Source organism: Triturus cristatus, chromosome 3_2 (assembly GCF_964204655.1).
Source record: "Triturus cristatus chromosome 3_2, aTriCri1.1, whole genome shotgun sequence".
Lineage (NCBI taxonomy): Eukaryota > Metazoa > Chordata > Amphibia > Caudata > Salamandridae > Triturus > Triturus cristatus.
The window spans coordinates 550,612,029-550,622,321 of NC_140584.1; positions in this window are offsets into that span (position 1 = coordinate 550,612,029).

A 10,293-nucleotide genomic window follows, 5' to 3' on the forward strand; every position below is an offset into this window, starting at 1 on the left:
ATGGGATCAGATAGCTTACACATTGTTTCATATAACATACCCTGGATTGGAAATTTTAGAGTGGATGCAATACATGTATTCAATATTGTGTTTTCCCAGGAACCTTTGACTGAATAAAATGTTTTTAAGGGTTTCTCGTCATGCGCTGTACTTGCAAAACCTTCTTCATCAGGTAGAGCAAAGGGGCAGGGCTGCTTATTTGTTGGGTTTTTTCTCTTCAGTGCACAATTCAGGAGTTTGCTGCTTACTGGAGTAATATTCAAGTTCTCTTTTTGACCTTTTTGTAATTTGGTATAGTTTTTTAGTTGATTTTTACAATATTTTTACTAATACAGACTGAAAAAATATAGTCAACCTGGAATATGTATTTACTGGTTTAACTCCCAAAAGTTTTTTTTTTTTTCCTAAATCTTTTTTTTATTAAACAAGCTCATCACATAGTACAGGAATGAACAACATATAGCACTTGCAGGAAAACGGCACAGGATACTGTAGTAAAAAAGGTAAATTTTCACTTGACACACTGGGTCAGGTGGTAATTCTACAAACAGAATACAAGAGGGTACAACGGAAACATCTTATGCTTACTCTCCTTCACATTGAAAAAGAAATCTAGCACTAGTGCTAGGGCAATCCTCTAGTTAAACTCGTTACCCGATACATTTGCCAAGTGTTCCAAATTTTCTCCCATTTCTTGGGGCAACCCCTGCTGTGATACACCACTTCCTCTGGCAACAATCAAGGTATTTTTCCCGTTCTGGCACCAATGGCGAGAGGCACGCCCCCCCACCTCCGAGCAATGTTACGTTTTGCCCCCCCCCCACCGCCAGGGCCAACCATATACGGACGTGCCTGGGCCAATCCACCTCCCCCTGTTTAACTCGGAATATTGACCAAATGGCAGACAAAGAGGTATGTTTTTATTGTTGTGAAGGATTTTGATGTAAATATTGGCAACTATGACCTGCTGCCTGACAAGGAGATTGAAAACAGGTGGTCTTGCAAAATATAAAGGATTAAATCTAAGCAGATTGCATGTCTGTTAGAAGTGTTAGCATCAAATAATTTATGTAGCACAGCCTCTTTGTTCTCCAATTCTGCTCTGGTTCCAGCCTATGACGCTCAGGGGAGACAATGCACCAAAGATTAGAAACTTTTCAAACACTCACCCCAGTCACAGATCTGGGTTGAATCCACCATCGTTCTTTAGCTCACTTCGCCACCTCAGTTCAGACCCAGCCATATGCAAATTAGTCTTGACCCTGTGCCTCATGGGAACAGTCCAGCCTGAACTGCCAAGCCAGGTCTACCCTGAACCGGAAACGAGTATCCTGGGACTGGTTTCGGGGTAACACCTCATCAAGCTAGCTTGAACCTAAGGCAAAGTGAGCAAGGGACCCACGTCTGGGCATACCCTGCCAACTTAGGGCCACCACGCCAGTGCCCCACTACCAAAGCCATAATGCGACCGCCCACCGGAATCCGACAGGAATCCAGGTCGGGTGGTCCTGCGGCAGCTGGCCCACGGCGGTACAGTGCTAAAGCTTATATGTGAGCCTTAGCAAGGCACCGCAATGGGAACACCATTGCACGTTACTGCAGAGCATGGACTGCTAAGTCCATGCCCTGCAAGAACTGGAGGTGCATGTAGACGGGGGGACACCATGAAAACTATGGCGGTGAAGAAACTCCTAATATGCTTGGCGTGCTGCAACGGCACCACCAGCATATTAGGGGCCTCAGACCACTGCAAGACCAACAGGGCTTGTTATATGGTGGTTGGACCCGTGGACTGCCAAACTCAAAATAGGGCCCGAGGAAGATGTATTTAATGGCTTCTGGCTGATCCAGACCATAATATATTTTTTATTATTAGTGGCAATCTATCTAGTATTATGTATTGTCTTGAATAGTCCGCTTAGGATAATATTATGGATAGATTCTGTGCTATTACCTCTGTTAAACAGCTCTTGGCGTCCAGGAAAACCTCCCCAGTCATCAGTAATCCCAGAGATGGTTTTGTAGCTCTGCTCAAGGGCAGCCTCTGAATTACATCAGAAATTCAAAAGAACACATGGGAATATTGAGGAGGGCAGGAGCCTTAGATCTGTTTATAAAAAGTTATTCACTGAAGAAAGGAGGAAATTCGATCCAAGGCACAGAAAGATATTCTAGTTGCCAGCAAGTCTAATGATCAATGTCTCTTTTGACAAATCGTTAAAAGACCTTTGAGGACAGATCAGCTCTCCCGCTACATGTATACATCTAGTGGTGAAACACATTTCTGATGGATACATCTGCCAGTGGATTCCTCACCTTGTGAATATCTCCTGCGCCAGCAACATTCGGAATCTTTTGTAGCAGTCCACGCCGATGAGGTCGAAGACGACGTCACGGAGACACGGCTCCGCGTCAGTTCCCTTTTTTCCGTGCCGTCGACGCCAACGGATTTCGGGACTCTCTCTGTAGCTGTGCTTGTTACTTTGTTTTCTGCTGGTTTCTTTCTCTCTTGTTCAGCTGAAATGTCGACAAAGAAGTCTGGTTTTAAACCTTGTCGAGAGTGTGGTAAGCACGTGTTGATAACGGATCCGCATGTTGACTGCGTATGGTGCCTGTCATCGGACCATGATGTGGAAGGATGTTCTTGCTGTCGCAAGATGAGCTCCAAGGCTCTTAAGGAGAGGGAAGCAAAATTGTTCATTGCCAATTTGAAGAAGGGAAAAAGAGGCCGGAGAAGGTCGAGGTCTTCGTCGAAGTCGACTTCGGGGCATGCTTCCAAGTCCAAGAAGCACAAGAAAAAGAAGAGGCATTCATCTCGACATCACTCAGAAAGGGATACGGCTCCGAGATCGACATCCCCCTCCCGACGCCGTAAGGACTTTGTATTTCCTTCAACTGTACCTGAGTCACCTATTGGCCTGTCGTCACCTGTGGCTTCACCGGAGCATTCTCCGGCTCCGGCCTCGGCCCCGGCTCCATCTCCGACGCCAGCTCCATCTCCGGCTCCGGCTTCGTCTCCGGTTCCGATTGAGGAGTTTCCAGCTCCGGGTGAGCCTTCGGCTCCGCTGATTCCACCGTCGACGCTGGTCGGCCCGAGTCCGGTGATGCCTGAACAATATCCTGCGTTTCTAGGCCCAGGTCAGGACCCTGCGCATTATCTTAATGATATGTATGGTGTCTTCTCCAGAGCCATGTACCCCTCTGGTGCACCTTCGGGTCCTATGGGCCCTATGGCCTTCAGTTTGGGAGTTCCCCAAGCTTATCCTCAGGCTCCCTTTATGCCATTTTTTCCGACGACGCCGTCTTGGCATCTACCGCTGCTCCCTTCTTCACCGGCACCGACTCGACCTCGTTCGACGCCGGCTGTCCCTTTGGATCCACGCTCGACACCGGCTCTGGCGCCGTCGGATTCGGTCACGGCGCCGCCGACTCCTGTTGTGAGGATCAGGTCTAGGAGGGAGGCCCAAAGGGTGCTGGATGAACAGAGGTACCTGATGGAGGAAGTAGTGGAAGGTGAGCTGATGGAGTCGGACGATGTGTTTTGATGGTTTAAAGGAGGCTAGTGGCCTGGATTTATCGCCTGAATGGGAGATTACTCCTCCTTCTGATGCTCCTTCAAAGTATGTGGCTCCATATCACGCTGTTATTAAGAAGGCGGCCAAACTTTTAGATCTGCAGTTGCCTTCTGCAGAGTTCAAGCCTAACATCCTAACGGAGGTTCTGCACTCTCCTTGTACTGCATCGGAGCCTTTACTCCCTTTTAATGACGCCATTATAGAACCAGTAATAGAGGTGTGGCGTAAGCCCTTCTCTGCTCTTGCAGTTTCAAAAGTTTTTGCTAGGAGGTATAGGGCAGCTCCTGGGGACCCAGACTTTTTAACATCTCACCCATCTCCGGAGAGTCTGGTGGTTCAGGCTGCCTGTTCCAGAAAATCAACAGGTTCTTTTCCCCAAGTCCCGAGTGACAGGGAGGCGAAGAACTTGGATCAGTCGGCCAAGAAGGTCTTCTCTTCTGCCAGCATGGCCCTTAAATCGAAGAATGCCACCTGTCTTTAGGGCCGATATATCCACGCTCTTATGGACTCAGCAAAGCAGCTAGCCCCAAAGCTGTCAGAAGAGGAGAGGATGAGTTTTAACGAGGTCCTTTCGGATACCCAAGCGGCAGCACGTCAGGTAATCCAAAGCGGCTTGGATACAGCTGACTCGGTTGCAAGAGTCATGGGATCTTCTGTTGCCACCAGTAGGAGTGCGTGGCTTAAATCTTCAGAGTTCTCCCCTGATGTCCAGTCAACGCTCTTGGACTTGCCTTTTGATGGCTCCGGACTTTTTGGCAAGAAAGCGGATGCTGCGCTTGAAAGATTTAAAGAGAGTAAGGCCACGGCTAAATCTTTGGGCCTTCAAAACCCTCTGTATAAGAGCTACAGAGGCAGAATCAGGGGTCGCACTCGAGGACGAAAGCTCTCCTCCTCTTTCTCCTCCTCAGCCCCTCCCACCACTGCAAAGCAGCCCTAGATGCACCATTCTGGATCATGTTGGTCCTGTGGGGGGCCGGCTTACCCATTTTCTACAAGATTGGGAATCGGTTACTACAGACCTTTGGGTTCTAGATCTTGTAGAAAATGGATACGCCCTTCCCTTTCGGGAATTCCCTCCAAATTACCCTCCTTGTCAAGGGACTTGCTCAGAGGACCACCTTCTCCTGCAGGAGGAAGTCCTGACGTTACTGAAAAAAGGTGCAATAGCGGTGGTTCCAGAGCAGGAAAAAGGGGTCAGGGATGCTACTCCCGGTATTTCCTGATTCCGAAAAAGGACGGCAGATTGCGTCCAATATTGGACCTCAGGATCTTGAATCTTTTTCTGAAGCAAGAGAAGTTCAAGATGCTCACCCTTGCGCAGGTTCTTCAAGCGCTGCATCAGGAGGACTAGATGGTGTCGATCGACTTGCAGGATGTGTATCTCCACATCCCCATCCTGAAATCGCACAGGAAGTATCTCCGGTTTACGGTAGGGTCGCAACATTATCAGTTTGCGGTTCTTCCATTTGGTCTTACTACTGCACCTCGAGTCTTCACCAAGGTGATGGCATTGGTGGCAGCCCATCTCAGAAGGTTGGGGATTCCAGTTTTCCCCTATCTGGACGACTGGCTGATTAAAGCGGAGTCGCCAGAGAAGGTGCTTCATCATCTGCAGGTTACAACTCAGCTGCTGTACAAATTGAGTTTCTCGATAAACGTACCCAAATCTCACCTAGTGCCCTCTCAGCGCAACCTGTTCATAGGGGCAGTGCTGGACACTACTGTGCGTCGAGCATTCCCACCTCCACAAAGGATTCTCGACATACAGGAAATGATTCCCTTCTTTTAAAATGGAGCGGTCGTTCCAGTCCTGAAGGTCCTTCGCCTGCTCGGTCTGTTTGCTTCCTGTATTCTGTTGGTGAGCCATGCACGCTGGCACATGAGGGCGCTCCAGTGGTGCCTCCGCAGGCAGTGGTATCAGCACAAAGGAGATCTCAGGGAGTCTGTGAGGATCTCCAGAGAAGCTGCGGCGGATCTGTCTTGCTGGTGCGTGGAGGGCAATCTGTCTCGAGGAAAATCCTTCCATCTACCTCCATCGGTTGCCACAGTAATAATGGATGCTTCCACTTTAGGGTGGGGTGCTCTTCTGGGGGATCTGGAGATCAAGGGTCTTTGATCTCTAGAGGAAAGGTTGCTTCACATCAACCTTCTGGAATTGCGGGCGATACGTTTGGCGCTCAAAGCCTTCCTCCCTTCCCTTCGCGGTCAGCCGGTTCAGGTCCTGACGGTCAACACTACCGCGATGTGGTATGTCAACAAGCAAGGAGGAGTGGGGTCTCATTGTCTCTGCAGAGAAGCTCTGCGTCTCTGGTCCTGGGCTCAGGATCATCAGATTTGTCTGATGGTAAATCATCTGGCCGGGGTTCTGCACGTACGTGCAGACAGTCTGTCAGCAGTTCTCCGCCGACCACGAGTGGAGGCTTCATCTGGAGGAGGTTCGTCACGTCTTTCGGATGTGGGGAACTCCTCGGGTGGACCTGTTTGCCACTCACGAGAACGCTCACTGCCCGTCATTCTGCAGTCTCCAGGATCTGATGCAGGGAGCTTTGGGGGACGCGTTTCAGTTGAGATGGGACTCGCATCTCCTTTACGCGTTTCCTCCCATACCCTTGATTCCTCGGGTTCTGAGGAAGATTCGCCAAGACCGGGCCCAAGTCATATTGATCGCCCCGGATTGGCCAAGAAGGGTGTGGTATACACATCTTCTCCACCTCTCCTCGTGCCCTCCGCTCCGTCTCCCTCTGAGGGCAGACCTCCTCTCGCAGTCGATGGGGCAGGTTCTACACCCCCACCTCCAGAGCTTACACCTTCATGCCTGGATATTGAACGGGGCAACCTGAATTCTTTTTCTCTCCCGCCAGATGTTGTAGATGTAATTTTGTCTTCCAGACGTCATTCCACCAAATCTTATCTATTCCTATAGGTGGTCTAAATTTGTGCTCTGGTGTGGGGAGAAGTCAATTGATCCTTTGAGGGCTCGTTTATCTGACATTCTTCAGTTTTCCCTTTCTCTTGCTCAGCAAGGTTTTGCTGTAGCCACTGTAAAGGGATATCTTTCAGCCTTGTCGGCATTCCTTTGTTTGCCGGATCAACCATCATTGTTTAAATCTCCTATTGTTTTACGGTTTCTGAAAGGCCTTACAAACAAGTTTCCTCCTACTCCTTTTATTGTGCCTCAATGGGCCTTAAATCTTGTCTTAACTTATCTGATGGGTTCTCCCTTCGAGCCCTTACACAAGTGTCCCTTGAGACTGTTGTCTTTCAAGACTGTTTTTCTCATTGCGATCACCTCGGCAAGGAGGGTAAGTGAGCTTCAAGCTCTGAGTTCAAAACCCCCGTTCTTGACCATTCATGTTGAAAGAATGGTACTCAGGACCAGGGCTGCTTTTCTGCCTAAAGTGGTAACTCCCTTCCATCTGGGGAAGTCCATTACCCTCCCTACCTTCTATCCTCCCCCTCACCCTTCCAAGGAGGAGGAGAGACTTCACCTCTTGGACCCTAAGAGGGCGGTGAGCTTCTACCTTGACAGGACAAAAGACTTTCGAGTTGACGACCAGCTCTTCGTGGGCTTTGTCGGCTGCAGGAAAGGCAGAGCAGTGCACAAGCGCACCCTTTCCAGATGGATTGTCTTGTGCATCAAGATATGCTACTCTTTGGCCGGTAAGGAACGTCCAGAGGGTTTAAGGGCTCATTCTACTAGAGCTAAGTCTTCCACTTCTGCTTTGTCTAGAGGTGTTCCTTTGGAGGACATTTGTAGGCCGGCAACTTGGGCCTCCCTTCACTCTATCGCAAAGCATTACTGCTTGGATTCCGAGATGAGGAGGGACGAACATTTTGCTTGTTCCGTCCTTCAGGACTTTCTGGTATAGAAGGGTGGACACCCTCCTCCGGGAGTGGGACTGCTGTGGGAATCTTTTCACAAGGTGAGGAATCCACTGTCCATCAGAAGAACAAGTTACTTACCTTCGGTAACGCTTTTTCTGGTGGATACAGTATCTGCCTGTGGATTCCTCACTGACCCACCCGCCTCCCCGTTGTCCACCCTTGTATACCTACAATTTTAATGATGGTGTTTCAAAATGTATTTGTTACTGTCAAAGGCATGGTGTTGTTTCTTTTGCCTTCCTTTTTATTCTCCACACTGTGTGTGTTGATTTGTATATCATGTACTGTGTATACTGTGTATATATTGCTGTCAGTCCGTCCGTGTGCCTCGAAAGCACGGAAAAAAGGGCGGAACTGACATCACGCCGACGAAGTCTTCTATGGAGCCGGTGACGTCAGCGGAGTCGCGAGCGGAACCGTGTCTCTGTGATGTCGTCTTCGACCTAATCGGCGTGGACTGCTACAAAAGTTTCCGAATGTTGCTGGCACAGGGGATATTCACAAGGTAAGGAATCCACAGGCACATACTGTATCCACCAGAAAAAGCGTTACCGAAGGTAAGTAACTTGTTCTTTAGTGGTATTTATAGTAATGTTACTTTGCCCCAGCTATACTGTCATTGACAGGTGGAAAAAAGCTTGGTGTTTATATGTGGTCAAAGGGGTTGCAGAATGCCCACTAGGTAAGGCTTCAAGGCCAGATGGGGTTCACCTTGACATATTCAAACACAATGTGGAACTGTGGACCTCCGTTGTCTTTAATTTTGTAAATGCACTTTGTAAAACTAGGTTGCTGACATCTTTGTCTCAATGTATTATCGCCCCTCTATTCAACAAGGGCTATCACAGTAACCCTCACCGCTAAAGACCAATATCATTAACAGACTTCTTTAAAAAAGTGGCTGGTAGAATTATACAGGATAACATTTTATCTGATGTAAACTATAATGATATCTTGTCTGTACGTTTTCAGAAGCTCCTTAGGCATAGTTGAACAGTGTCTTAATCTCAAATTATTGTAGTATACAGTGGACATGAAGTAATCATCTGCCTCCACGGATATTAATTCTGCTTTTGATTCTGTCGATAGGGATATATTGTGGCAGACTCTGGTATTGAAGCAGAGCTAATCACCTTCTCAGGCAATTTACAAGCTGATTTATCTACTAGAGTCCTATTTGGTCCAAATGGGGAATGCACTATGTATTTATTTTACATACCAATGGTTTGGCGATTTTTTTTAATTTGCTTAAACAGTGCACCCCTAAGGTGCCCGTGCTTCTGTTTGCGGAAGATGACATAATTATGGCTCTGACAGAAAACGGGTTGCAAAGGCTGCTGGAAATGTATGTGAGATTTATTAACAAAATGAATTTAGAAACAAACTTATCAAAATCACACTTTGTCTATTGGGCCAAGGGCTACTTTGGAAAATGTTTCTAAACTTTTGGTTTCCCCCTTTTGCAAGCTTATAAGGTACAGTTTGCATCGTAAATGGACAGTCTTTTTAAATTTGCTTCCAAGCTGCTAACTAGGCATGTTAAATTTATATTCTGTATATATCTGCTGAAGCAGTTTGGTGAAGAGTTATGAGGATTTGCTAATATCATCTTGTTGCAAATTTTGGAAATCCATTTTTGCAAGAAGCGTTTGGGGCTTCCCTCTAGCACCTCTAGCTAGGCCTGTCACAAGGAGATCGGCATGTTCTACAGCATGGGTACTCACAAACATTTGCGCTGGGGCCACAAAGTACAGTCTGTGGTGAGACCGAGGTCAGGGATTGCGTAAAAGGTGTAAAAACATGTAAATAAGCGGACAAGCATGTATTTGCAAGTCAATAAATGCTTGCAAGTTTATTTAACATTTTTTTCTGAATATTATTCCTCCACAACTAAACAGCAGCTTGTGCTGCTGTTAACCGGGGGGTTGCATGTAAAGGTCAAGAGGGCCGCAAGCGGCCCCTGGGCCTTACTTTGAGTATCACTGAGCGAAGATAATATCGGACTGGCCCCACTTCTGCTTTGACGATCTGTTTGATCCAATCCAGCCACTTTTTTCAATTGTGATGTTATTGCAGCTTGTTTTAGGTTCGATAATTGTCATCAGATACCCTGGCTTGTATGTAGCAAAAAAACTAAGGGCCTCATTTATGAGGCCTCTTCCGTCGCAGGAACGTCACTTTTTTGTGACGTTCCGTGGCACAGGAGCCTGCTCCATATTTATGAGGCAGCACTAAGCCACATTTTTGGCTTGATGCTGCCTTGTAAATATCGCTCCTTTTAGCGCAGTTTTCTGTGTTGATGGGGTATGCAATGGGTGTTGCTGGGGGCGCAACATCCATGGCTTTTTGACACTACCCCAGATTTACGAGAAATCATAACTCTGAGGCAGCACCAAAATCTTTTGCCTCCTCAGGGGAGGTATATGGAAGGCACAACAAGGAGACATATCTTTGTGTCCTCATCTTTCCTTTTTCTATCTGTGCTGCATTCAGAAGCACACATAGAAAGAGGAAAACACCTCTTGTGATTGTTTTTGTGCAGGAAGGTTTTCCTTCCTGCACAAAAATAATCATCCCTGCAATGCAGGCACCCTTGCACCATGGGGCAAAGGTCCCTGCATTGCCGCACCGCAGCCCATTGTGCGCTGGCGCAGGGGAAGAGGACAGCATGGTGCATTCCTGTCCTTTTCTTTTGCCGTAGGGCAGCGCAACAGAAAGGCCTGCGGCGATGCCCTACGGCAAAACCTCATAAATGAGTCCCTGGGTGCTGGTTTTGGCAGGTCAGACATTTTTCTGAAACCCCGTAACATCACCAGGATGAGTTGTGCTGGAT